Raw genomic sequence first — 12,737 nt, 5'->3', positions numbered from 1 at the left:
TGAGGGGCTCAGATACTATAGGAGTAACCAAGTAAAACCCTGAAACAGATCATTTTTACTGATTTGATTTATTAGTTCTCTCCAAAGAGTAATCTCACTTGCTGTTCTACAGAGTCTTTGCCATGCAACCAGCCATTACCCCCTCCGAAAACATTTTAGACCCCACAATATGGCATTTTTCATGGAACTTCTCTTAGGACACATCCCCATAGTTAGGAAACGACACACAGTATTTTACCTATATCATTTGCATTGACCTTACACCTTTGAAGCCCAAGCATCTTGCAGGTTCAGAACCCATGGGAGAATTTGGGTGTTCGTATAGCTTAGGCAACCACCATTTTTCTTTGGATGACTGAAGTTCAAATGATTTCATCAGCTTCTTTCCCATCATTTTTTTTAAACTGTAGAAGATGTAAAACAGTGGGGCTAAGCCAGCTTTGCAAACTTCACTGGGTTTGCTTTGCTTCTGAGGTGTTAGTAGCAAAAGGTGACTGTTTTGCAGCTTTGTGTTAAGTCTTGTGTGAGGACCATAGCGGTGGGAGCGCTAGGGGCATCTTGCCTCCCGCAGCTCCCAAATTCACAGTGGAAGTGCACTCCTTGGATTGCTTTGCAGCCTTCAGGGAGTCTGTGTGCTCTCTCCAGTATGGCTGTGCCACAGCTCTGTTTCCATCCTGCCCATTTTGGTGGTATTACTCTCTGGAAGTAGCAGAGGCTGCGGCAGGATACCTCCTGTGGGGAATGGACTGTGGAAAAAAACTGTCTACACTCCCAGCCTAAGCCTCAAAGCCTCTGTCCCTGGATCACTCTGCTTGCATGTCCTTCAACCTGGACCCAAGTTTGGAATTTATGTATACTATCATAACTGGAAGTTTTTAAGCTCACAAAGTCTTATGGCTGTGTTCACCTATACACTGTCCACCCACAAATGCAGAGGCCAGTTCTAGAGTTCGGTGCCAACTAAACAGATATACTTTTAGAGTCATTTTGGGGGGTTCCTTTGAAAAGCAGAAGTCATTTCAGATCACATCAGCTGCTCTTGCTGTATAAGGAGGATGAGAAGATAAATATACCCCTGTTGGATTTGCTCTGTGCTGTGAACAACAGAATCTCTACTTACTTTTCCATTGGAAGGAAGTGTTTGGGGTGAGGCAGAGAGATCACTACCAGATTGGAACTGGATCAGCCAAATTAGGATTCAAACCCAGTGAGTCTTACACAACTTTGTGCCTCAGGGGCCCGGCAATCAGGAGACTTCATTTAAGAATGAGCTCCTGACGACAGAAAGCAGAGGAGCAGGACTGAAAGAGGGATTCACACAGCAAAGATAAAATCAGTGAGCTCCATACACATATGCTGCAGTATTTTCTGGTCCAGAGCTCCATCATTTGCAGCCTGTTGCAGGTTGTTACTGGAGATTATTTCTTTTCATTAGCACCTAGAGACACTTCTTTAGCTAAATGCTTCATTATGCCAGGTGCATAATGAGAGGCTGTCTGTGACCCATCATCTTATGATCTAACTAGACAGGGCACACAAAGGGTGGACAGGGATATGGAGGCCTGGAGAGTGTCAAAGACATATCCAAGGACATACAGCAACAGCAGAGCCAGGATTAGAACCCAGGTCCCTCAGCTAATGTCTGATGCAGCAAACTGTGTTGTGTTCAGCAGGATGATACAGAATGCCTTAGGAGCATTAAGGATCAGACTATTTCATGAGTTAGTGGCAAAAATCCCTAATAGGTATTAATATTATTAATGCTGTTCACTCTTACCTGTCAGGCAAAGCAACAAAAGTCAGTGGTATTGCAGGGGAGTGTGTGAGAGCAGAATGTAGTGCATTTTCCTCTTTTCAGTTTCTGGCAGATGCTTTCTATCAAATAATTTGTAGCAATTTTATTTTATTCACCTTAATTTCTAGCTCTGCTAACGAGTATACGTATCCCTTGGGGTTGTGACAGTGCAGCTGAATACAGAGGAGTCATTAAGCTGGCCCCGGGGATGCTATGTCTGGCATATATTTCCTCCCACTGGGATGCTAGCAGCTCTTTTTTCTCTGTGAACCATAATTTAAGAAAATGTAGTGGCTGTTCAGTGCAGTGGCCAACCTTTACCATAAGAGGGAGACAAAGGCCCATTGACAGACAAGCTGATGGGAATGAATGTGAGGGACTGAACAAATGATTTTAGAAATTCTGCAAAGGGCAAACATCAAAGATTGTGCTTGTCAGAGGGAAATGATTGATGAAGTGTACTGCGCGGGCTTACGAGAGCTACAAGGGGAGCCTTTGTATAGCAGTAATGGAGATTTTCTGAACCAAAAGTATTTCTCTATCATCAGGTACATATCGTATCCTTAAATAGAGCAGAAGGGGGGTCAGTTCCAAACTGCATATGTTATCAGCGACAATGGCTCTTTATAAATGTGATTTAAAGGTAAAGTCTGTCATCTTTTTCTTGGCAGTGTGCTAAACATGTGGGATTAATGGATTGCAGGTAGTTCAAATAAACCCTGTCTCTGGGCTTCTATTTCATGGAATCGTAGAATAGGGCTGGAAGGGATTTTGGAAGACCATCAAGTCCAACCCCCTACCCCAAAGTCGGATTTGTTATACCTAATCCACTCCTAGCAGATATGCGTCTCACCTGTTCTTGCAAACACAAAACTCCATTTGTGTTGATTCCATGGGCTTCCCAGGCTATCTGTTTTGTGTGCAACTATCCTTACCACTAGAAAGTCTTTCTAATGTCTAATCTGAGTCTTCCTAGTTGCACGTTAAGCCCTATACGCAGAGGGTATGGAAAACAGTTTATAACCTTCCTTTTTGCAGTAATCTCTCACATGCTTGAAGGCTGATTTTTATGTCTCAGCTCAGTCTTCTCACGGAGCAGAATCAGAACCTCTGAGGCAGGTTTATATCCTTCAGGCAATAAACGATACTCTATGGGGCCACTCTCTTCAGGGAGTATCGCATTGCTAGTTCTGAGCTAGTTAATATTTACATGCCTTTCCTCAGGGCTCATGTTTTCTAGCTCTCTGATTATTTTGGTTCATCTCTCCCATTAGTCCACAACTTTCTTGAAGTGTGGCTTCCCAAATTGGACACAGTACTTGAGCTGAAGACTTACCAGTGCTGAGCGTGCTGGAAAGAGTCCATCACATGTTTTACATCAGATGTTCTGTTTACACATCCCAGTGATTTTTTGGCAGTGGTGTGACATTTTTGATGTCTCTTCATTTTCAGATCCACTGAAACCCCAGGTCCCTTTCTGCCAACCTGCTGCTTAGCCAGTTGTCCCCCATTTTGTATTTGTGTAGTTTATTATTCCTGCCAAAGAACAGCACTTGGCACTTGGCCTTATTGAATTGCATCCTCATTTATTCCAGACCACTTCTCCAGTTTGTCAAGATCATTTTGAATTCTAATCCAGGGCTTCAAAGTGCCTGCACCTTGCTTCAGCTTCATAGTGTCTACAAGTTGAATGAGTTTACTCTTTCTTTCATCGTCCAGTCTTAGCACCTGATGGTGTAAGCACTTCTGTATGGCAGGTTTCATTCTTAGCTCTCAAGACCCTTGGACAGGCAGGCAAGTGTCATTAGCCTAAATTTAATGATGAGGAAACTGAGGCACAGAGAAGCAGCCGAAGCTTTCTAAGGTTACACAGCAATGCAGTGGGGGAGGCAGAGCTGAGGTCTCCAGGATTGCAGAACAGTGCTCTGTCCCCATGTCCATAGCAGCTGGACTACAAACTTCCTGGGGCCTGGACTGTTTTCCTTGGGTTTCTTTTGTGGTGTTGAGCACACTGTTTGTCAGGTGTAGGGTATTCAAATCTTGGGCAAATTAGGAACCAGTTTCTTTTGCTTTATACAACAGCAGAATCTTGTTGTGCTATTTCTGTGCAAGAAAGGAGCCAGGAAGCAGGTTGAGATCACAGCATCACAACAGGAGCTAAGAGAGAAAGTAGATTTGTGGGCGAGACCTGGACTACACTTCCACCTCGGAGAATAAGAGCCCACTAACCTTCTCACCTGTCCCTTTCCCCTGTCCCTCTGCCCACCTGTCCCTCTTCCTTGACACCTGGAGCAGGGGAGAAATGGAGAGAGTTGGGATCTTGCTCACATCCCAGACCCAGGCAGCACACCTAGGCCTGGCACTAGGTGACTTACTACATCCTTGTGCCTGTAGCAAGGAGCAGGCAGGGAGGACATGGGTCACAGTACATTTCAGACCATTTCCCAGGGCAATGCAGCTTGGGTAGCACTGCTTGCTTAGGGCTGTGCCTGGAAGCACAGTCTCACCTATGGGATGTAGAGAGGAAAGAAGCCCATTTGGACAGGGAAAACATGATACAGCAGGTACAGAATTGCCTCTGTTAGTGTTTCCAAGTCCTCTGTGATGCTTGTTTAACACAAAATGAAGCAAGCACCCATATCTTCTAGCACAAACTTCCAAATGAATATGAACTGCCTTCTTAGCTCCGGGAGGATATTACTTGAAAATGGTTCAATAACACTGCAGCCTGGCAATCTTCTTCCTCCTCCCCACCACTTTTGTACAGAAATGCTCTTTAGGTCCAAGATAGAATTTCTTTGACGTCGTCCTCAAATTGCGTTGTTTTAAGGTACTTTTGCATTTTTATTGGCAGCCAGATGTAATAGAGGAATCCATATAGCTTTTGATGTCGCTTTCAGAAAGCCGTCTGCTAGCTGTGAAATATAAAGCAATAAGGTCTTTGGCTGTAGCTTAATCTTATCAGTGGAGTTCAGGTAGTGCCAGACAGAAATTGTGCTGCTAACAAGTATTTCCAGACATTGCAGGTCTTGATGAAATGGGATGGAAAATCTGAAAATATAGACATGCATAGATCCACACATGCCGCATGCAGCTGCACTACGGGACATTCTGAAGGTGCCGGGCAGCTTCTTATTGATTGCAATAAATAGCTTTCTGCTTTTGGAATTCTTTCACGGTATCACTTTCTGATTTTTTTCCCACTACTTCGGATAAATGTCACTAAACATGTTGAATCAAAAGACAGGAAGCAACAAAAAAGTGTGGCTTGTTCACTGAGATTTAGAGACCTGTGTTCATCCCCAATCAACAAAGAAAAACACAATGTCTGATAGGTTTTTTTGGAGTTCCTGGGTGTAAGTCAGCACTTTTTTGTTTCATCTCTGTTTCCCTCAGAGCAGGCAGATGTGTTGAGATACAGAGGAATAGGTGGATGTTTACTTTAAATGTTGTAGGATTTGATCTCCAGGGGCTTTTTGAATACCTGAGTATGAATGTTAATATCCAATTCTGAATGTCTAGGAAAAATCAGGCATGGACTCTGTCTGAAAGGTTGCCAACTCCATTAAGGCTGCTAACTTCTCTTTTTCCCCACCTGTGACGTCATAACCAAGGAAGCTCCGCGTCTCTTCTGCAAGCTACACAGCAAAGGTCACATCAGAGGACTCGATCCCTCTAGCTCATTGGTGTCTTAGGGTTATAGAAAGCTAAGGCTGTAACTTGGAAAGCCAAGGAGTAGCTGGAAATCCTGTAATCTCATTAAACAAGAACAACAGAATTTAATGCACTATCCTTAAATGGTCTGGTCCTTGTGTTTAGCTCACTGGAGTAATAGGAAAGATTGCTACATGCCACCCCATTTTCCTTCCCTAAATAAGGGAAATACTAGGAGCTGGTTCATTTTTTTTTTCTCCACGTGTTTCAGTTACAAATGCTGTAAGATGCAGGACCTTGTGACAGAGCACAAGGGGTCACCATGTTATCTATAGCAATCCATGGGACTGCTGCACTCCAGCCGTGGCCCTGGATGCTCTAAGGAAGGTAGCACAGAGCCCACTGCATCAGCTTCACGGCCCTTTTGCGCTGGAAGCTGGTGCTGAGCGTTAATCCCCATTTTTAATGAATCCCCGTAGCAATGGGAGCACAAATGTTTTGTGTATTTGTTCTACAGCCATTGGGGGAGCTCTGACATGTCATGATCTGAAGATTATGGAAATGATGGGTGCTTACACAAGTAACATTTTCCCCATGGTCAGGCCCCTGAAGGTGCTCTGCGTGTGCTATGTCACACCTGTGGCTGCAGAGGGCTTTTAAAATGCTTGATCGCATGAAAAATCAACTCTGGTCAGATGAGGTATTACATTAAAGCAGAGCACCTTAGGGAATGCAGGGTCCCTCCAGGGTTAATTTTTTGTGTGGGGGTGGCGCTGGGCTGAGCGCCACCCCCAGGGCTGTCAGTGGGGGAGGGAGGTGGAAGGGGAGGGAGCTGCCTGGTGCTTTGAATGGCAAGAGCTGAGGTGGGTGTGGAAAAGGAGCCCCCTCACCTTGTGGGCCCAGCTGGGGTACTGGGGGGGATCCAGACTGAACCCACAAGGCAAGAGGGCTCTGCTCCAGCCCCCCACCCAAGTCAGGCCATTCAGAGGAGCTGGTGGCTTCATGCTGGGGTGGATCGGAGGGAAGAGTGGGGTGGATGCCCCCCCTGGCTACCTCCAATACCACAGCTGTGGGGGGAGGGCATGAAGCAAGGGGGCTCCATTCCACCCTGCCTTCCCCCACTCCCAAGCTCTGGCCATTCAAAGGAGCTGGCAGCTCCCTCCCCTTCACCCCATTAACAGCCCTGGATCTGGGGAAGGGGGCTGCTGGAGTGCCCCCACCTGCTGGACAGAGCCACTGTAGGCTGGATCCAGCCCTGTCCCCCAGCCAAATCCAACAAGTGAACATCTGTTGGATCGGGGGAAGGGTGGGCTCTAACTCATGGAGCTTTATGTAAAGCACCATGAATTAGAGCGAGGCCTTAACATCTGTAGGCACCCTATCTTGAGCAGCGATTCTTTGCAAATGTTCTGCGGCACCTTGGGGTGCCTTGAGATCCTTTCAAGGGTGGTCAATGGTACCACGCAATGTTAGCAAGGTTTATATGCATGCAAGATTCACAAGATAAAGTCCAAGATTTCAAATAGGAAACCATACGGTAAAAACATTGTGACCTGTTGTGGTCTGAGTTCTTTGCAACAGAATTATCTATTATTATTATTATTTTTTGTAGTCAAAACGTGTGTGAAAACTTTAAGAGCTGTCATTTTCTGAGGGTACTTTGAGTCTAGAGAGGGTGCTTTGAGTCTAGCAATATTGAGAACCACTGGCCTAGAGGAAGGATTACCAGTGCCTGTGTAAAGGTGCTGAGGCAGGTGGTGTGGAGAGAGAACCTGCAATAAATACCTGGATCTCAGGCATGTCCTAGGTCAGGGGTGCTCAACCTCCAGCCTGCAGGTGAAATGTGGCCCACAGAGCCACAACATCTGGCCACTGGAGCTTTCCATGGATTAGGAAATTTGGCAATGGAGGAGCAGTGACCACTAATACTGCCACCCTCCCATGCTGCCAAATTCCCATGCTCCCTGCCCCTGCACAGTCAGCTAGGCCCAGGCCCTTTCCCATGCAGCTGAATTGGTGCCAGGTTGCTCCCTGCCCCACTCCGTTTGGCTGGATGGGGCAAACCTGTACCGGGTGCTGGATCAGGGCCATGGGCAGGATCTGGCCTGTGGAGTGACTAGGCACTGCCTATCTGACCTGCTGGGGCAAAAGGTTTAGTACCACTGCCGTATGCAAAGGTGGACCTTAAAACATAGAGCTAGGGAGGCTGCAAGTTTGCTGCAGAATGGCAGTTTTTGGTAAAGATTCCTTTCTTTTCCTGCAATGTCTCAGAAATCTCTTAGGAGTGGAGGTGATCTGGGACTTTGGGTATTTGGGACTTGGGAGCAATTTCATTTCACAGCTGTGTTAGGCTCAACTTTTCTCAGGTCTGCGAGTCCCTTGCTGGCAATTTGTTCATTCATACCAGGTTCAGAAATTCAGTGATTTCTGCTTTTCAACTGCCAATATATGTGGTTTTTCCGCACGGGCTCTGACCTTCTCCTGCAGTGTCTTTCCCTCACTGTGTTAGCAGGGCTTCCCTTTGTGCAGTCCATCAGGAAGAAGGGTTTGCCCTTTCTGTGGAACAGCCTGGGGTGGGGTGGTTGGAGACTCAAAGTTTGAATCACGGTGGGGAGGAGGTGGCAGAGGCCAGGGTCATTCACATGAAGACCCCATGGCTCCACACTGACTCCATGGTTTCCAGCATCTCCAGATCCCTGCCTCTGAATCATCAAAGGAACCTGTGCTCCCAGAAAACTCCTTAAAGGCAGGAAGCCCCTGGCACAACAGTGTGGCAGTGTGCCCAGGGAAAAGTGATTGCCTCTTCAGGCAGTTCCCTGTGCATTTAAGTGGAATGATATGGACACACTCCTCTGTGGATATCCAAACCCACAGAGTGGGCTCTGTGAGGAATATGAGGGCAGGAAGATTCATAGATTGTATGGGGCTCCAAGGGACCTTGTAGATCATCGGGTCCTGTACCCCTGCATTAGGCAGGAAAAGACAACTGGGGTCAAGTGACCCCAGCGAGGTGACTGTCCAGTCTCCAGGGTAGGTGACTGCACCACCACTGGAGGGAGTTTATTCCATAGTCTGAACAACCTGACTCTGAAGGAGTTTTTCGTGGAATTGAGCCTGAAATGGCCTTCCATGAGTTTGTAGCCATTGCTCCTGGTCATCCCCAGGGGTGCCCTGGTGAACAGCTGTTCACTGAGTTCTTGATGTACTCCCCTGATATAGCGGTAAGCCGCTACCAAGTCCCTTCTCAGCCTTCTCTTCTGTAGGCTGAAGAGGCCCAAGTCCCTCAGCCTCTCCTTGTATGGCTTGCCTTGCAAGTCCCTGATCATACTGGTGGCTGTTCTCTGGACCCTCTCAAGTTTTTTCCACATCCTTGTTCAAGTGCAGCGCCCAGAACTAGATGCAGTACTCCAGCTGCAGTCTCACCAGTGCTGAGTACAGCAGGAGTATCGCTTCCTTAGTTTTGCATGAGATGCAACGGGTAATGCATGCCAGTCTGTTGTTTGACCTGATGGCCACAGCATTGCACTGCTGGCTTATGTTCATGCGATTGCCGATCACTACCTCTAGGACCCTTTCAGTCATGGTGCAAGTCAAATTGTCACCACCAAGCCTGTAGGTATGTTGGGGATTGTTTGCCCCCAGATGAAGCACCTGACGCTTCTGAGTGTTGAACTTCATCTGGTTCTGGTCCGCCCAGATCTCCAGCCTGTCTAGGTCCATCTGTATCTGTAACCTATCTTCTGCCATGACCACGTTTCCCCATAACTTGGTGTCATCTGCAAACTTGGCCAGTGAGCTTTTCATCCCCACATCCAAATCATTGATAAAGATGTTCAAAAGCAGTGGTCCAAGCATGGTCCCCGGAGAGACACCACTGGCCACTTCTCACCAGGATGGCACAAATCCATTCTTGAGAACTGTCTGGGTCCTACCATGTAGCCAGTTTTCCACCCACTGAACTGTTGAGCAGTTAAGTCCACAATCTTCCAATTTTTCCACACGGACATCATGGTATACTAGATCAAAAGCCTTTTGGAAGTCTAGTTATATAATAGTTTCATAGTAGCTAGGGTCAGGAGGGACCTGATCAGATCATCTAGCCTGACCCCCTGCCACAGGCAGGAATGAATGCTGGGTTCACAAGACCCCAGACAGGTGATCATCCAACCTCCTCTTGAATTTGCCCAAGGTAGGGGCGAGGACCACTTACCTGGGAAGCTGGTTCCAGATTCTGGCCACCATAACTGTAAAATATTGCCTTCTGATCTCTAACCTAAACCTATTCTCCATCAGCTTGTTACCATTGTTTCTCATCACCCCAGGTGGTGCTGGGGAGAAAAGGGCTCTTCCTATTTCCTGATGATCTCCCCTGATGAGTTTGTAGGCAGCCACTAGGTCCCGCCTCAGCCTCCTCTTGCTGAGGCTGAACAGGTTCAGGTCCCTCAGTCTCTCCTCATAGGTCCTGGGTGGCCCTCCTCTGAATCCTCTCTAGGCTGGCCACATCCTTTTTAAAGTGGGGTGCCCAGTACTGGACGCAGCACTCCAACTGCAGCCTGACCAAAGTCGCATAGAGGGGGAGTATCAGCTCTCTGGACTGGCTTGAGATGCACCTTTGGATGCATGACAAGGTATGGCTGGCCTTGCTGGCTACGATCTGGCATTGGCAGCTCATGTTCATCTTGGAGTCAATAATGACTCCAAGATCCCTTTCCGCCTCTGTGCTTTCAAGAAGGGAACTCCCCAGCCTGTATGTATGCTGTGGATTCCTTCTCCCAAGGTGCAGCACCCTGCATTTGTCTACGTTGAACCCCATCCTAGTGTTGTCTGCCTACTTTTGTAGTCTGTCTAAATCTAGTTGCAGCCTCTCTCTTCCTTCAAGTGTGTCCACCTCACCCCACATCTTAGTGTCATCAGCAAACTTGGACAATGTGCTTTCAACCCCCTCGTCCAAGTCGCTAATGAAGATGTTAAACAGTGCGGGCTCAAGGACTGAGCCCTGGGGGATCCCACTGCTCACATCTTGCTAGGTTGAGTATGACCTGTCCACCACTACTCTCTGGGTATGTCCCATAAGCCAATTTTTTACCCATTCAACTGTGCGGGCATCAATGCCACAGTCGCCTAATTTATTGATGAGGATTGGGTGAGAGACCGTGTCAAAGGCCTTCTTAAAGTATAGAAAGACTATGTCCATGGTGACACCGTCATCTAAGGATTTAGTTACTTGGTCATAAAAGGCAATCAGGTTGGTCTGGCAGGACCTGCCTTTGATGAACCCATGCTGATTGCCCCTGAGCATGATCTCCCCTGCTGGCCCCCCACAGATGTGCTCCTTGATGATTCTCTCCAAGATCTTCTTGAGCACCGAGGTGAGGCTTATGGGCCTATAGTTACTTGGGTTCTCCTTCCTCCCTTTCTTGAAAATTGGGACCACATTAGCTAGTTTACAATCCCCTGGCACCTGGCCAGATGACCACAAACGCTCATACACCTGGGCCAAGGACCCCTGCCAGCTTCCTCAACACCCTAATGTCAGAGCTCTCTCCTGTGTCCAGGTGGTGAGAGACCTGTTCGTAGAAGGAGATAAGATTGGTAAGAGAAGACCTACAAGGTGACAAAGCCATGCTGGCTGTCGTTCAGAATCTTACCCTCAACGAGCGTATCGCGCATAGATTCTTTAGTGAGTTTTTCCAGGATTTTCCCTGGGATAGAAGTTGGGCTGATTGGCCTATAGTTGCCCGGGTCCTCCCTCTTCCCCTTCTTGAAGATGGGTACAATGTTGGCCCTCTTCCAATCCTCTGGGATCTCCCCTGTGTGCCATGATTTCTGAAAGGGTTTTGCCATGGCTTCCGCAATGACCTCAGCCAGCTCCATCAGCACTCTTGGATGAAGTCCATCTGGTCCTGCTGGCTTATGAATGTTTAGCTTTTCTAGTTGGTTTTGTACCAGCTCAGCATCCACAGTGGGAAGGCTATCATTCCCACCATGTCCCCTGTGCTCCTTGGTCTGGTGAAATACCAAAGCAAAGTGGGCATTCAGGAGTTCAGTTTTTTCTTCAGTGACTGATACCAGCTGTCCTGAGGTGTTAAGCAGGGGCCCCATGCTAACATTTGTTTTCCTTCTGCTCCTTACATACCTAAAGAAGGACTTCCTATTGTCCTTGACTCCCATGGCTAACATAAACTCCATCACCACCTTAGCTTTCCTAATCATTTCCTTACAAGTGCGAACCATCATTGTATAGTCCTCCTTGAGGACTGTCCCTAGCTTCCACTGTGTGTATGCTTCTTTTTTCTTTTTCAGAAGGACCACGATGTCCCTATTGAGCCAGGAGGGCTTCCCAGCCCTTCTGCTACCTTTCTTTTTCATGGGAACGGTTTTCTTTTGTGCTTCGAGGATCGTGTCCTTGAGGAATGACCACTCTTTGTGCACCCCATTCACCTTCCGTCCCTGGTCCCGCATCGCCTCCCCTACTAATGTGCTGAGCCTGTTGAAGTTAGCCTTTCTGAAGTCCAGGACTTCAGTCCTGCTAGTTGATTTGTCAACCTTGCAGGAGACAGTGAACCTGATGAGTTCAGGGTCGCTGTCGCCCAGGCTACTCTTAATGTTCAAGCCACACACCAGATCATCTCCTTTGGCCAAGATCAAGTTTAGGAAGGTGGTACTTCTGGTTGGCCCTTGCACTTCCTGGGTGGTCCCACACTACAGGGGTCACCTACATGTGCTTGGCTTGGGGAAGACCACGTATTGCGAGTGTCCTCTGCATGCTTATATTCACAGCTAGAGGATAAAATCTGCATGGCTAAGGCTAAAGTTAGATTGAGAACACATCTCGTAGTCACTGAGGTTCAAGTGACTCGAACTGCAAGGCCTGGACTCCTGCCTGATTTATTATCACCAGTAAATCCCCCTTATAGGCTCAGCAGCAGAGCAAGCCTGACTTTTGAACTTCTATCCTCCCTGATCATATACAAGTAGCACAGGCTTCCATGCACTGCAGCTGGATGCTAGATATAACTTTAAAAAATGAAATCTCCCAGAAAGACAATTATTTAATGGAGACATGTTCTGTAGACGTTTTCCCCAAAACTATAACGAATAAAATTCAGACACCCACCTGATTTGCTATCCCTACATTTGATAGTCTAGAACAGGGGTGGCCAACCTGTGGTTCAGGTAGTCAGCATGAGGGGCAAATGGCAGACTGAGTGGGGAACAGGCAGCACCACAGCAGATAGAGCAGGGAGCAGAGTGCAAAGCAGCAAATTGGGTAGGGAGCAAAGGGAAG

This window comes from Alligator mississippiensis, chromosome 2 (genome assembly GCF_030867095.1).
Source record: "Alligator mississippiensis isolate rAllMis1 chromosome 2, rAllMis1, whole genome shotgun sequence".
In the NCBI taxonomy this organism is placed as follows: Eukaryota; Metazoa; Chordata; order Crocodylia; family Alligatoridae; genus Alligator; species Alligator mississippiensis.
This window is presented reverse-complemented; position numbering follows the sequence as displayed.